The sequence below is a fragment of the Gopherus flavomarginatus genome, chromosome 3 (genome assembly GCF_025201925.1).
Source record: "Gopherus flavomarginatus isolate rGopFla2 chromosome 3, rGopFla2.mat.asm, whole genome shotgun sequence".
Classification (NCBI taxonomy): Eukaryota; Metazoa; Chordata; order Testudines; family Testudinidae; genus Gopherus; species Gopherus flavomarginatus.
Genome location: NC_066619.1, coordinates 287,723,515 through 287,738,573, shown reverse-complemented (window position 1 = coordinate 287,738,573; position 15,059 = coordinate 287,723,515). Strand labels below are relative to the sequence as shown.

Here is a 15,059-nt window from a genome sequence, read left to right as displayed (position 1 = left end):
CGGCTGCTATCCGCAGGCCAGCTGCCTCCCCTCCCGCCTGGGGGTCTCCGGAGCGGCCTCCCCATGGCCTGCAGCACGGTTAATGCAGCAGCCACTGGATGGCAGCAGAGTCTCGTCCTCGAGCTGTGGGGGTTCAGGAAGGGATTGCAGGGCCTGCAGAGTGGGGCGCAGGGCTCGCCCGAGTTCCAGCCCAAATGGCCTTTCTCAGTGGCCCTCATGACACCTCTTTAGTCCTGGTTCCCACGCCTTACCCCTCCCCCACCAGGGGGTCACACCCCTTAGCTGGCCCAGCTCCCACAGGCTGCCCCAGGGCCCTCACCGTCCCCTTGAAACGCTAGCTCCCCATCTCCACGTTCCCCAGCGCCCCCAGGCTGCCCCAGGGCCCTCACCGTCCCCTTGAAACGCTAGCTCCCCATCTCCACGTTCCCCAGCGCCCCCAGGCACCCTGCCTGACTCAGGAGCTGTGTGTTCAGCCTCCATGGCCCAGCAGCGCCTGGCCTCTCTGCTGGCTCTGTCCAGTCAGCGCAGAGCACGGGGCTCAGCGTGTGATGTCGGAGCCGGGACCCCAAACACAGGGGCCGCTGACAGCCCATAATCTCTGCTGAACGGGGCAGGATTCACGCAGGCGCCTACAGGGAAAGGCCCCAGCGACAGCTCGGTAGCAGGGCCCCGTACCGCGTACTAAGTTACGGGGGAGCCTCAGCGAGTGTCTCGAATACAAAATCCCCCAGTGGCAGAAAAGGATGTCCCGGGGCCGCGCGCACTGGGGACAGGCCAGCCCTCAGTTCTATCAGCACCTTAGATTTTCCCATGGGGGTTGCCAGTAGTTTGAACCCCATGATATGCTACAGCCCGGCCAGACTGTTTCCTCCAGGGGCTCTGCCTAGACTGAGGGCTCCAAGCACCCCGGCTGCCCAGAGACCCCCGGTAGGTCCCCAAAAGGCTGGGGCGGTTGCTGGGATCCACTGGCAGCAGAACAAGCCAGGGCAGCTCCTGCCCTGCGGGAGGCCCAAATCTAGCTCCATCTTCCTTGCTCCCCACCTGCTCCCCACCTGCAACCAGCACCAAAAGACCAGACACACCAACGGCCTTCACAATAATCCATCAAACTGTTTAGTACTTGAGTGATTCCTTCTGGGGAACAGCTGCAGCATCCAGCAACAGTGAGAAAATAGAAATAAAAATCTCAACAGGATCGTCAGCATCGGTACTATTCTCTAATAAAAACTGCAGTGACAATTGGCAAAACAGACAACACGTCCCAGCCACTTGCCCCGAGCCCTCCAGGCCCGGACATCACGGACACAGACCCCTGGCTGGCAGTCACGGCCCTCCAGACTCTCACACACACAAAGTGAGCCACTGCGCAATCTGGGGTTGGTTGGTTTTTTAAAAGCTCCATTGAAATAATATCCCAAGAAATATGTAATGCAAAAAAAATACATTTATGTTACACAAAGATTGAAAAATATCTATTAAAATTATGAAATACTATTAAATCCTCTTACAAACAGCACGAAACGGTTATAAACGCTAGTTACTTACCTTCAACAGCCATTAAAACTCAACTTATCAGAGAAACAAACCAAACTCCCACTGTCGCTTGAGGAGAATGTCCTCCCTGACCACCCGGACGAGTTCAAATACTGTATTTGCAATAAACACTTTATATCCAACACAGCAAATCTAATACACTTTCCTTAAATCTCATATTTTTTTAAATCTTTTTTTAAAGAATGGATTCACTTTGGTAAACAAAACCATGTGATATGTGCAGTCCCGGTCAGACAATAATCACCTCTTAGCGTCTAATACATTCCATAGGAAAAAGACATTTTTGCGTCATATTTGGATGAGGTGTGCATGTCCACACACCCCCGCAAAGCTACATATGACATCACACACCCCCGCACACACTGGCCGGACCGACACAGACAATTCTGTACAATGCAAAGACCTACGCTAGTCGGACACCCCCACAAAGTGTCTTTTGATGCAACTGTTGCATTTCCGTTTTTTCCCAAAATGTTTAGCTAAAAGCGTAAGACAATCTCTCCTTGCTGGAGGTGAGGGGGTCTAGGGGATGTCAACATCAGATTTCACCCCAGTGTGCCCACCAGAGCCCCTGCAGTGTCTGGAGTGAGGGTGGGGAATCTTGTCTCTGCAATTCAATTGAGGAGACAGACACAAGAATTTTCATAAAGGGGAAAACTCACAGTGTCAGCGGAGGCAGCTGGAAAGAAACCAGGAAGGCAGGGAGGCACCAGGCCCCAGGCTAAGGGAGGGGAGACACACCACGGCCTCAGTGCCCCTGGCTGGGGGAGGGGGCAGGGGGAAGACATTGCAGCCCCCAGCCCCCCAGCCTGGGAGGGAAGGAAGGAGACACACTGCGGCCCAGCCTGGTGTGTGGGGGAGAAGCGGAGGGGGGGTTGCTTTTTGCGTTGGTCCAGTTTGTCTGCTACACTGGTTCTGCAGGTCACTAAGGCATCCAGTGACAGCCTCTGCTCCCTTCTTTTGGAGCCGCTGCAGAAAGACCCCCACCGCAGGCCAGCTCCTTCCCTGCCTCCTGGTCCAGCTCAGAGTAACCCTGGGCGAGGTGGGGCGGGACAGCGCCTCCATCCCCTCCCTCTACCTCTCCCACCAGCTGGCAAAGAGAGGGCTGCCCAGGGCTTGTCTGCGTCTGTGTGGGGTGCTGGTGAACATGTGGGCCATGGAGGAGGCTCTGGGTATATTGGGCTGTGTGTGTGTGTGTGTGTGTGTGTGTGTGTGTGTGTGTGTGTGTGTGTGTGTGTGTGTGTGTGTGTGTGTGTGTGTGGAGGACTGGGCCATGCGGAGCAGTGTTGGGCTGAGTGTGATGCAGTGTGTGTGTGTTGGGAGGACTGGGCCCCGTGGAGCAGTGTTGGGCTGAGTGTGATGCAGTGTGTGTGTGTCGGGAGGACTGGGCCCCGTGGAGCAGTGTTGGGCTGAGTGTGATGCAGTGTGTGTTTGTGTGTGTGTCGGGAGGACTGGGCTACGTGGAGCTGTGGTGGGCTGAGTGTGATGCAGTGTGTGTGTGTCGGGAGGACTGGGCCATGTGGAGCGGTGTTGGGCTGAGTGTGATGCAGTGTGTGTGTGTTGGGAGGTCTAGGCCATGTGCAGCAGTGTTGGGCTGAGTGTGATGCAGTGTGTGTGTTGGGAGGACTGGGCCCCGTGGAGCAGTGTTGGGCTGAGTGTGATGCATTGTGTGTCTGTGTCGGGAGGACTGGGCCATGCGGAGCAGTGTTGGGCTGAGTGTGATGCAGTGTGTTTGTGCTGGGAGGACTGGGCCCCATGGAGCAGTGTTGGGCTGAGTGTGATGCAGTGTGTGTGTGTCGGGAGGACTGGGCCCCGTGGAGCAGTGTTGGGCTGAGTGTGATGCAGTGTGTGTTTGTGTGTGTGTCGGGAGGACTGAGCCATGTGGAGCAGTGTTGGGCTGAGTGTGATGCAGTGTGTGTGTGTCGGGAGGACTGGGCCATGCGGAGCAGTGTTGCTCTGAGTGTGATGCAGTGTGTGTGTCGGGACGACTGGGCTATGTGGAGCTGTGGTGGGCTGAGTGTGATGCAGTGTGTGTGTCGGAAGGACTGGGCCATGCGGAGCAGTGTTGCTCTGAGTGTGATGCAGTGTGTGTGTTGGGAGGACTGGGCCCCGTGGAGCACTGTTGGGCTGAGTGTGATGCAGCGTGTGTGTCGGGAGGACTGGGCCCCGTGGAGCAGTGTTGGGCTGAGTGTGATGCATTGTGTGTGTGTGTCGGGAGGACTGGGCCCCGTGGAGCAGTGTTGGGCTGAATGTGATGCATTGTGTGTGTGTGTCGGGAGGACTGGGCCATGAGGAGCAGTGTTGGGCTGAGTGTGATGCAGTGTGTGTTTGTCGGGAGGACTGGGCCCCGTGGAGCAGTGTTGGGCTGAGTGTGAGATGCAGGTAGGGTGACCAGATGTCTCAATTTTATAGGAACAATCCCAATATTTGGGGCTTTGTCTTATATATGCGCCTGTTACCCCTCAGCCTGGCCTGATTTTTCACACTTGCTGTCTGGTCACCCTAGACGCAGTGTGTGGATTTGAGTGTGGGATGCGGGGTGAGAATGTCAGGCTGTGTGTGTGATGTGGGGTGTGTGCCTTCTCTGAGTGGTGTCGGGTTGAGTGCGATGTGGGTGTGTGATGCAGGATATGTGTTAGGTTAAGTGTGCAATGTGGGGTGTGTGTCAGCATTAGTGTGCAATCCAGTCTGTGGGTGCAATGCGGATATGATGCTGGTGCATGTGTCAGACTGAGTATGCAGGTCAGTGTGCATGTGTGATATGGGTGCAATGTGGGATGCGTGTGTCAAACTGAGTGTGTGATGCAGGTGCATGTGCGATGCAGATGTCTGTCAGAGTGTGCAAGGCAGCTGTGTGTGTCAGGCTAAGCGTGCAACGTAGGTGCAGTGTGAGTGCGTTAGGCAAAGCATGCAATGCAGATGTGTGTGTTAGGCTGAACGTGTGATGCAGGTGTGTGTGCAATGTGGGTGCATCTGTTAGGCTGAGCGAGCAACGCAGGTGCGTGTGCAATGTGTGTGTGTGTATGTCAGGATGAGTGTGCAATGCAGGTACGTGTGCGTGTGCAGGCTGAGCGTGCAATCCAGGGTGCATGTGCAGGCTGAGCGTGCAATCCGGGGTGCATGTGCAGGCTGAGCGTGCGATGCAGGGGCATGTGCAGGCTGAGCATACAATGCAGTTGTGTGTGTGTGTGTGCAGGCTAAGCGTGCAATCCGAGGTGCGTGTGTAAGGCTGAGTGTGCAATGCAGATTGGGTGAGCAATCCGGGGTGCGCGTGCAATCCGGGGTGCATGCGCGCTGCTCCGGGTGCTAGAAGAGGCGGAGGCGACAGTTTCTCAGGCTCCGGGTGCTAGAAGAGGCGGAGGCGGCAGTTTCTCAGGCTCCGGGTGCTAGAAGAGATGGAGGAGGCGGTTTCTCGGGCTCCGGGTGCTAGAAGAGGCGGAGGCGGCGGTTTCTCGGGCTCCTGGCGCTAGAAGAGGGGGAGGCGGCGGTTTCTCGGGCTTCTGGCGCAAGAAGAGGGGGAGGCGGCGGTTTCTTGGGCTCCTGGCGCTAGAAGAGGCGGAGGCGGCAGTTTCTCAGCTTCCGTGTGCTAGAAGAGACGGAGGCGGCGGTTTCTCAGGCTCCGGGTGCCAGAAGAGGCGGAGGCGGCGGATTCTTGGGCTCCTGGCGCTAGAAGAGGGAGAGGCGGCGGTTTCTCTGGCTCCGGGTGCTAGAAGAGGTGAAGGCGGCGGTTTCTCGGGCTCAGGGCGCTAGAAGAGGCCGAGGCGGCGGTTTCTCAGGCTCCTGGCGCTAGAAGAGGCGGGGGCGGCGGTTTCTCGGGCTCCCGGCGGTAGAAGAGGCGGAGGCGGCGGTTTTTCGGGCTCCCGGCGATAGAAGAGGCGGAGGCGGCAGTTTCTGAGGATCCCGGCGCTAGAAGAGGGGGAGGCGGCGCTTTCTCGGGCTCCTGGCGCTAGAAGAGGGGGAGGCGGCGGTTTCTCGGGCTCCGGGCACTAGAAGAGGTGGAAGCAGCGGTTTCTCGGGCTCCTGGCGCTAGAAGAGGCAGAGGCGGCAGTTTCTCAGGCTCCTGGCGCTAGAAGAGGCGGAGGCGGTGGTTTCTCGGGCTCTGGGCGCTAGAGGAGGCGCAGGCGGCGGTTTCTCATGCTCTGGGCGCTAGAGGAGGCGCAGGCGGCAGTTTCTCGGGCTCCTGGTGCTAGAAGAGATGGAGGTGGCAGTTTCTCGGGCTCCTGGTGCTAGAAGAGGGGGAGGCGGCGGTTTCTCGGGCTCCTGGCGCTAGAAGGGCGGGAGGCGGCGGTTTCTCGGGCTCCTGGCGCTAGAAGAGGGGGAGGCGGCGGTTTCTCGGGCTCCTGGCGCTAGAAGAGGGGGAGGCGGCGGTTTCTCGGGCTCCTGGCGCTAGAAGAGGGGGAGGCGGCGGTTTCTCGGACTCCTGGCGCTAGAAGAGGGGGAGGCGGCGCTCTCTCGGGCTCCGGGCGCTAGAAGAGGCGGAGGCGGCGGTTTCTCGGGCTCCTGGCGCTAGAGGAGGGGGAGGCGGCGGTTTCTCAGGCTCCTGGCGCTAGAAGAGGCGGAGGCGGCGCTTTCTCGGGCTCCGGGCGCTAGAAGAGGCGGAGGCGGCGGTTTCTCGGGCTCCCGGCACTAGAAGAGGCAGAGGCGGCGGTTTCTCGGGCTCCCGGCGCTAGAGGAGGCGCAGGCGGCGGCTTCTCGGGCTCCCGGCGCTAGAAGAGGCAGAGGCGGCGGTTTCTCGGGCTCCCAGCGCTAGAGGAGGCGCAGGCGGCGGTTTCTCAGGCTCCCGGCGCTAGAAGAGGGGGAGGCGGCGCTTTCTCGGGCTCTCGGCGCTAGAAGAGGCGGAGGCGGCGGTTTCTCGGGCTCCTGGCGCTAGAGGAGGGGGAGGCGGCGGTTTCTCGGGCTCCTGGCGCTAGAAGAGGCGGAGGCGGCGCTTTCTCGGGCTCCTGGCGCTAGAAGAGGGGGAGGCGGCGGTTTCTCGGGCTCCGGGCGCTAGAAGAGGCGGAAGCGGCGATTTCTCGGGCTCCTGGCGCTAGAAGAGGCAGAGGCGGCGGTTTCTCAGGCTCCTGGCGCTAGAAGAGGCGGAGGCGGCGGTTTCTCGGGCTCTGGGCGCTAGAAGAGGCGGAGGCAGATGTTTCTCGGGCTCCGGGCGCCAGAAGAGGCGGAGGCGGCGGTTTCTCGGGCTCCTGGCGCTAGAAGAGGCGGAGGCGGCAGTTGCTCGGGCTTCTGGCGCTAGAAGAGGCGGAGGCGGCAGTTTCTCAGGCTCCGGGCGCTAGAAGAGGCGGAGGCGGCGGTTTCTCAGGCTCCGGGCGCTAGAGGAGGCGCGGGCGGCGGTTTCCCGGGCTCCGGGCGCTAGAGGAGGCGCGGGCGGTGGTTTCCCGGGCTCCGGGCGCTAGAGGAGGCGCGGGCGGCAGTTTCTCCGGCTCCGGGTGCTAGAGGAGGCGCGGGCGGCGGTCGGGCAGGGCGCGCTGCTCCGGGCGCTAGAGGAGGCGCGGGCGGCGGATTCTTGGGCTCTGGGCGCTAGAGGAAGCGCAGGCAGCGGTTTCTTGGGCTCCGGGCGCTAGAGGAAGCGCGGGCGGCGGTTTCTTGGGCTCTGGGCGCTAGAGGAGGCGCGGCCGTCGGTTTCTCGGGCACCGGGCGCTAGAGGAGGCGCGGGAGGCGGTTTCTCGGGCTCGTAGCGCTAGAGGAGGCGCGGGCGGCGGTTTCTCGGGCTCCGGGCGCTAGAGGAGGCGCGGGCGGCGGCTTCTCCGGCTCCGGGCGCTACAGGAGACGCGGACGGTGGTTTCCCGGGCTCCGGGCGCTAGAGGAGGTGCGGGCGGCGGTTTCTCCGGCTCCGGCGCTAGAGGAAGCGCGGGCAGCGGCCGGGGAGGGCGCACTGCTACGGGCGCAAGAGGAGCCACGGGCGGCGGTTTCTCGGGCTCCGGTCGCTAGAGGGGGCACGGGCGGCGGTTTCTCGGGCTCGTGGTGCTAGAGGAGGCACGGGCGGCGGTTTCTCCGGCTCCGGGCACAAGAGAAGGTGCGGGCGGCGGTTTCTCCGGCTCCGGGCGCTAGAGGAGGCGTGGGCAGTGGCTTCCAAGGCTCCGGGCGCTAGAGGAGGCGCGGGCGGCGGTTTCCCAGGCTCTGGGCGCTAGAGGAGGCGCGGGGGGGCGGATTCTCGGGCTCCGGGCGCTAGAGGAGGCGCGGGGGGCGGATTCTCGGGCTCCGGGCGCTAGAGGAGGCGCGGGGGGTGGCTGGGCAGGGCGCACTGCTCCGGGTGCTAGAGGAGGCGCGGGCAGCGGTTTCTCGGACTCCGGGCACTAGAGGAGGCGTGGGCGGCGGTTTCTTGGGCTCCGGGCGCTAGAGGAGGCGCGGGCGGTGGCTTCTCCGGCTCCGGGCGCTAGAGGAGGCGTCGGCGGTGGTATCCCAGGCTCCGGGCGCTAGAGGAGGCGCGGGCGGCGGTTTCCCGGGCTCCGGGCGCTAGAGGAGGCGCTGGCGGCAGCCGGGCAGGGCGCGCTGCTCTGGGCGCTAGAGAAGGCGCGGGCGGCGGTTTCTCGGGCTCCGGTCACTAGAGGAGGCGCGGGCGGCGGTTTCTCGGGCTCCGGGCGCTAGAGGAGGCGCGGGCGGCGGTTTCTCGGGCTCCGGGCGCTAGAGGAGGCGCGGGCGGCGGTTTCTCGGGCTCGTGGCGCTAAAGGAGGTGCGGGCGGCAGTTTCTCCGGCTCCGGGCACTAGAGGAGGCGCGGGCGGCAGCTTCTCGGACTCCGGGCACTACAGGAGGCGCGGGCGGCGGTTTCCCGGGCTCCGGGCGCTAGAGGAGGCGCGGGCGGCGGTTTCTCCGGCTCCGGCGCTAGAGGAGGCGCAGGCGGTGGCCGGGCAGGGCGCGCTGCTCCGGGCGCTAGAGGAGGCGCGGGCGGCAGTTTCTCGGGCTCCGGTCGCTAGAAGAGGCGTGGGCGGCAGTTTCTCGGGCTCCGGGAGCTAGAGGAGGCACGGGCGGCAGTTTCTCGGGCTCCGGGCGCTAGAGGAGGCACGGGCGGCAGTTTCTCGGGCTCCTGGCGCTAGAAGAGGCGGAGGCGGCGATTTCTCGGGCTCCTGGCGCTAGTAAAGGCAGAGGCGGCGGTTTCTCGGGCTCCTGGCGCTAGAAGAGGCAGAGGCGGTGGTTTCTCGGGCTCCTGGCGCTAGAAGAGGCAGAGGCGGCGGTTTCTCGGGCTTCTGGCGCTAGAAGCGCAGAGGCAGCGGTTTCTCGGGCTCCTGGCGCTAGAAGAGGGGGAGGCGGCGGTTTCTCGGGCTCCTGGCGCTTGAAGAGGCGGAGGTGGTGGTTTCTCGGGCTCCCGGCGGTAGAAGAGGTGGAGGCGGCGGTTTCTCGGGCTCCTGGCGGTAGAAGAGGCGGAGGTGGCGGTTTCTCGGGCTTCCGGCGGTAGAAGAGGCGGAGGCGGCGGTTTCTCGGGCTCCTGGCGCTAGAGGAGGGGGAGGCGGCGGTTTCTCGGGCTCCTGGCGCTAGAGGAGGGGGAGGCGGCGGTTTCTCGGACTCCTGGCGCTAGAAGAGGCGGAGGTGGCGCTTTCTCGGGCTCCTGGCGCTAGAAGAGACGGAGGTGGCGCTTTCTCGGGCTCCTGGCGCTAGAAGAGGCGGAGACGGCGGTTTCTCGGGCTCCTGGCGCTAGAAGAGGGGGAGGCGGTGGTTTCTTGGGCTCCGGGTGCTAGAAGAGGCGGAGACGGCGGTTTCTCGGGCTCCCGGCGCTAGAAGAGGCGGAGGCGGCGGTTTCTCGTGCTCCTGGCGCTAGAAGAGGTGGAGGCCGCGGTTTCTCAGGCTCCTGGCGCTAGAAGAGGCGGAGGCGGCGGTTTCTCGGGCTCCTGGCGCTAGAAGGGCAGAGGAGGTGGTTTCTCGGGCTCCTGCCGCTAGAAGAGGCGGTTTCTCGGGCTCCGGGCACTAGAAGGGCAGAGGCGGCGGTTTCTCGGGCTCCTGGCGCTAGAAGAGGCGGAGGCGGCAGTTTCTCAGGCTCCGGGCGCTAGAGGGGGCATGGGAGGTGGTTTCCCGGGCTCCGGGCGCTAGAGGAGGCGCGGGCGGCGGCAGGGCAGGGCGCGCTGCTCCGAGCGCTAGAGGAGGCGCGGGCGGTGGTTTCTCGGGCTCTGGGCCCTAGAGGAAGCGCAGGTGGCGGTTTCTTGGGCTCCGGACACTAGAGGAGGCGCGGGCGGCGGTTTCTCGGGCTCTGGGCGCTAGATCAGGCGCGGGCGGCGGTTTCGCCGGCTCCGGGCGCTAGAGGAGGCATGGGCGGCGGTTTTCCCGGGCTCCGGGCGCTAGAGGAGGCGTGGGCGGCGGTTTATCAGGCTCCGGGCGCTAGAGGAGGCGCGTGCGGCAGCCGGGCAGGGCACGCTGCTCCGGGCGCTAGAGGCGGCGCGGACGGCGGTTTCTCGGGGTCCGGGCGCTAGAGGAGGCGCGGGCGGCGGTTTCTCCGGCTCCAGGCGCTATAGGAGGTGCGGGCGGCGGTTTCCCGGGCTCCGGGCGCTAGAGGAGGCACGGGCGGCGGTTTCTCTGGCTCCGGGCGCTAGAGGAGGCGCAGCCGGCTGTTTCTCGGGCTCCGGTCGCTAGAGGAGGCGCGTGCGGCAGCCGGGCAGGGCGCGCTGCTCCGGGCGCTAGAGGCGGCGCGGACGGCGGTTTCTCGGGGTCTGGGCGCTAGAGGAGGCGCGGGCTGCGGTTTCTCGGGCTCATGGCGCTAGAGGAGGCGCGGGCGGCGGTTTCTCGGGCTCGTGGAACTAGAGGAGGCGCGGGCGGCGGTTTCTCCGGCTCCGGGCGCTACAGGAGGCGCGGGCGGCGGTTTCCCGGGCTCCGGGCGCTAGAGGCGGTGCGGGCAGCGGTTTCTCCGGCTCCGGCACTAGAGGAAGCGCGGGCGGCGGCTGGGCAGGGCGCGCTGCTCCGGGCGCTAGAGGAGGCGCGGGCGGTGGTTTCTCGGGCTCCGGTCGCTAGAGGAGGCGCGGGCGGCGGCTGGGCAGGGCGCGCTGCTCCGGGCGCTAGAGGAGGCGCGGGCGGTGGTTTCTCGGGCTCCGGTCGCTAGAGGAGGCGCGGGCGGCGGTTTTTCCAGCTCTGGGCGCTAGAGGAGGCGCGGGCGGCAGTTTCTCGGGTCATAGCGCTAGAGGAGGCGCGGGCGGCGGTTTCTCGGGCTCGTGGTGCTAGAGGAGGCGCGGGCGGCGGTTTCTCTGGCTCCGGGCGCTAGAGGAGGCGCGGGCGGCAGTTTCTCCGGCTCCGGGCCCTAGAGGAGGCGTGGGCGGCGGTTTCTCCGGCTCCGGGCCCTAGAGGAGGCGTGGGCGGCGGTTTTCTCGGGCTCCGGGCGCTAGAGGAGGCGCGGGCGGTGGCTTCTCAGGCTCCGGGCGCTAGAGGAGGCACGGGCGGCAGCTTCTCGGCCTCCGGGCGCTAGAGGAGGCGCGGGCGGCGGTTTCTCCGGCTCCGGGCGCTAGAGGAAGCGCGGGCGGCGGTTTCTCCGGCTCCAGGCGCTAGAGGAGGCGCGGGCGGCGGTTTCCCGGGCTCTGGGCGCTAGAGGAGGCGCGGGCGGCGGTTTCTCGGGCTCCGGGCGCTAGAGGAGGCGCGGGCAGCGGCCAGGCAGGGCGCGCTGCTCCGGGCGCTAGGGGAGGCGCGGGCGGCGGTTTCTCGGGCTCCGGGCGCTAGAGGAGGCGCGGGCGGCGGTTTCTCGGACTCCGGGCGCTAGAGGAGGCGCGGGCGGCGGCCGGGCAGGGCGCGCTGCTCCGGGCGCTAGAGGAGGCGCGGGCGGCAGTTTCTCGGGCTCCGGGCGCTAGAGGAGGCGCGGGCGGCGGTTTCTCGGGCTCCGGGCGCTAGAGGAGGCGCGGGCGGCGGTTTCCCGGGCTCCGGCCGCTAGAGGAGGCGCGGGCGGTGGTGTCTCCGGGTCCGGGCGCTAGAGGAGGCGCGGGCGGCGGTTTATCAGGTTCCGGGCGCTAGAGGAGGCGCGGGCGGCGGTTTATCAGGTTCCGGGCGCTAGAGGAGGCGCGGGCGGCGGTTTCTCCGGCTCCGGGCGCTAGAGGAGGCGCGGGCGGCGGTTTCCCGGGCTCCAGGCGCTAGAGGAGGCGCGGGCGGCAGTTTCTCCGGCTCCGGGCGCTAGAGGAGGCGCAGCCGGCTGTTTCTCGGGCTCCGGTCGCTAGAGGAGGCGCGTGCGGCAGCCGGGCAGGGCGCGCTGCTCCGGGCGCTAGAGGCGGCGCGGACGGCGGTTTCTCGGGGTCTGGGCGCTAGAGGAGGCGCGGGCTGCGGTTTCTCGGGCTCATGGCGCTAGAGGAGGCGCGGGCGGCAGTTTCTCGGGCTCGTGGAACTAGAGGAGGCGCGGGCGGCGGTTTCTCCGGCTCCGGGCGCTACAGGAGGCGCGGGCGGCGGTTTCCCGGGCTCCGGGCGCTAGAGGCGGTGCGGGCGGTGGTTTCCCGGGCTCCGGGCGCTAGAGGAGGCGCGGGCGGCGGCAGGGCAGGGCGCGCTGCTCCGAGCGCTAGAGGAGGCGCGGGCGGTGGTTTCTCGGGCTCTGGGCCCTAGAGGAAGCGCAGGCGGCGGTTTCTTGGGCTCCGGACACTAGAGGAGGCGCGGGCGGCGGTTTCTCGGGCTCTGGGCGCTAGATCAGGCGCGGGCGGCGGTTTCGCCGGCTCCGGGCGCTAGAGGAGGCATGGGCGGCGGTTTCCCGGGCTCCGGGCGCTAGAGGAGGCGTGGGCGGCGGTTTATCAGGCTCCGGGCGCTAGAGGAGGCGCGTGCGGCAGCCGGGCAGGGCACGCTGCTCCGGGCGCTAGAGGCGGCGCGGACGGCGGTTTCTCGGGGTCCGGGCGCTAGAGGAGGCGCGGGCGGCGGTTTCTCCGGCTCCAGGCGCTATAGGAGGTGCGGGCGGCGGTTTCCCGGGCTCCGGGCGCTAGAGGAGGCACGGGCGGCGGTTTCTCTGGCTCCGGGCGCTAGAGGAGGCGCAGCCGGCTGTTTCTCGGGCTCCGGTCGCTAGAGGAGGCGCGTGCGGCAGCCGGGCAGGGCGCGCTGCTCCGGGCGCTAGAGGCGGCGCGGACGGCGGTTTCTCGGGGTCTGGGCGCTAGAGGAGGCGCGGGCTGCGGTTTCTCGGGCTCATGGCGCTAGAGGAGGCGCGGGCGGCGGTTTCTCGGGCTCGTGGAACTAGAGGAGGCGCGGGCGGCGGTTTCTCCGGCTCCGGGCGCTACAGGAGGCGCGGGCGGCGGTTTCCCGGGCTCCGGGCGCTAGAGGCGGTGCGGGCAGCGGTTTCTCCGGCTCCGGCACTAGAGGAAGCGCGGGCGGCGGCTGGGCAGGGCGCGCTGCTCCGGGCGCTAGAGGAGGCGCGGGCGGTGGTTTCTCGGGCTCCGGTCGCTAGAGGAGGCGCGGGCGGCGGCTGGGCAGGGCGCGCTGCTCCGGGCGCTAGAGGAGGCGCGGGCGGTGGTTTCTCGGGCTCCGGTCGCTAGAGGAGGCACGGGCGGCGGTTTTTCCAGCTCTGGGCGCTAGAGGAGGCGCGGGCGGCAGTTTCTCGGGTCATAGCGCTAGAGGAGGCGCGGGCGGCGGTTTCTCGGGCTCGTGGTGCTAGAGGAGGCGCGGGCGGCGGTTTCTCTGGCTCCGGGCGCTAGAGGAGGCGCGGGCGGCAGTTTCTCCGGCTCCGGGCCCTAGAGGAGGCGTGGGCGGCGGTTTCTCGGGCTCCGGGCGCTAGAGGAGGCGCGGGCGGTGGCTTCTCAGGCTCCGGGCGCTAGAGGAGGCACGGGCGGCAGCTTCTCGGCCTCCGGGCGCTAGAGGAGGCGCGGGCGGCGGTTTCTCCGGCTCCGGGCGCTAGAGGAAGCGCGGGCGGCGGTTTCTCCGGCTCCAGGCGCTAGAGGAGGCGCGGGCGGCGGTTTCCCGGGCTCTGGGCGCTAGAGGAGGCGCGGGCGGCGGTTTCTCGGGCTCCGGGCGCTAGAGGAGGCGCGGGCAGCGGCCGGGCAGGGCGCGCTGCTCCGGGCGCTAGGGGAGGCGCGGGCGGCGGTTTCTCGGGCTCCGGGCGCTAGAGGAGGCGCGGGCGGCGGTTTCTCGGACTCCGGGCGCTAGAGGAGGCGCGGGCGGCGGCCGGGCAGGGCGCACTGCTCCGGGCGCTAGAGGAGGCGCGGGCGGCAGTTTCTCGGGCTCCGGGCGCTAGAGGAGGCGCGGGCGGCGGTTTCTCGGGCTCCGGGCGCTAGAGGAGGCGCGGGCGGCGGTTTCCCGGGCTCCGGCCGCTAGAGGAGGCGCGGGCGGTGGTGTCTCCGGGTCCGGGCGCTAGAGGAGGCGCGGGCGGCGGTTTCCCGGGCTCCGGGCGCTAGAGGAGGCGCGGGCGGCGGTTTATCAGGCTCCGGGCGCTAGAGGAGGCGCGGGCGGCGGTTTCTCCGGCTCCGGGCGCTAGAGGAGGCGCGGGCGGCGGTTTCCCGGGCTCCAGGCGCTAGAGGAGGCGCGGGCGGCAGTTTCTCCGGCTCCGGGCGCTAGAGGAGGCGCAGCCGGCTGTTTCTCGGGCTCCGGTCGCTAGAGGAGGCGCGTGCGGCAGCCGGGCAGGGCGCGCTGCTCCGGGCGCTAGAGGCGGCGCGGACGGCGGTTTCTCGGGGTCTGGGCGCTAGAGGAGGCGCGGGCTGCGGTTTCTCGGGCTCATGGCGCTAGAGGAGGCGCGGGCGGCGGTTTCTCGGGCTCGTGGAACTAGAGGAGGCGCGGGCGGCGGTTTCTCCGGCTCCGGGCGCTACAGGAGGCGCGGGCGGCGGTTTCCCGGGCTCCGGGCGCTAGAGGCGGTGCGGGCAGCGGTTTCTCCGGCTCCGGCACTAGAGGAAGCGCGGGCGGCGGCTGGGCAGGGCGCGCTGCTCCGGGCGCTAGAGGAGGCGCGGGCGGTGGTTTCTCGGGCTCCGGTCGCTAGAGGAGGCGCGGGCGGCGGTTTTTTCCAGCTCTGGGCGCTAGAGGAGGCGCGGGCGGCAGTTTCTCGGGTCATAGCGCTAGAGGAGGCGCGGGCGGCGGTTTCTCGGGCTCGTGGTGCTAGAGGAGGCGCGGGCGGCGGTTTCTCTGGCTCCGGGCGCTAGAGGAGGCGCGGGCGGCGGTTTCTCCGGCTCCGGGCCCTAGAGGAGGCGTGGGCGGCGGTTTCTCGGGCTCCGGGCGCTAGAGGAGGCGCTGGCGGTGGCTTCTCAGGCTCCGGGCGCTAGAGGAGGCACGGCCGGCAGCTTCTCGGCCTCCGGGCGCTAGAGGAGGCGCGGGCGGCGGTTTCTCCGGCTCCGGGCGCTAGAGGAAGCGCGGGCGGCGGTTTCTCCGGCTCCAGGCGCTAGAGGAGGCGCGGGCGGCGGTTTCCCGGGCTCTGGGCGCTAGAGGAGGCGCGGGCGGCGGTTTCTCGGGCTCCGGGCGCTAGAGGAGGCGCGGGCAGCGGCCGGGCAGGGCGCGCTGCTCCGGGCGCTAGGGGAGGCGCGGGCGGCGTTTTCTCGGGCTCCGGGCACTAGAGGAGGCGCGGGCGGCGGTTTCTCGGACTCCGGGCGTTAGAGGAGGCGCGGGCGGCGGCCGGGCAGGGCGCACTGCTCCGGGCGCTAGAGGAGGCGCGGGCGGCGGT

The 15,059-nt window shown here is 67.6% G+C and overlaps 1 long non-coding RNA gene across 1 annotated transcript; it reads right to left on the bottom strand.

The window, feature by feature from the left end:
• Positions 1-1,090: 1,090 nt before the first annotated feature.
• LOC127047654 (uncharacterized) lies at positions 1,091-1,977 on the bottom strand. Its single transcript, XR_007773438.1, has 2 exons — positions 1,916-1,977; positions 1,091-1,885 (listed from the first exon to the last, which is right to left on the bottom strand). It is a non-coding gene; the product is annotated as an uncharacterized LOC127047654 (long non-coding RNA).
• Between the last annotated feature and the right edge of the window lie 13,082 nt (positions 1,978-15,059).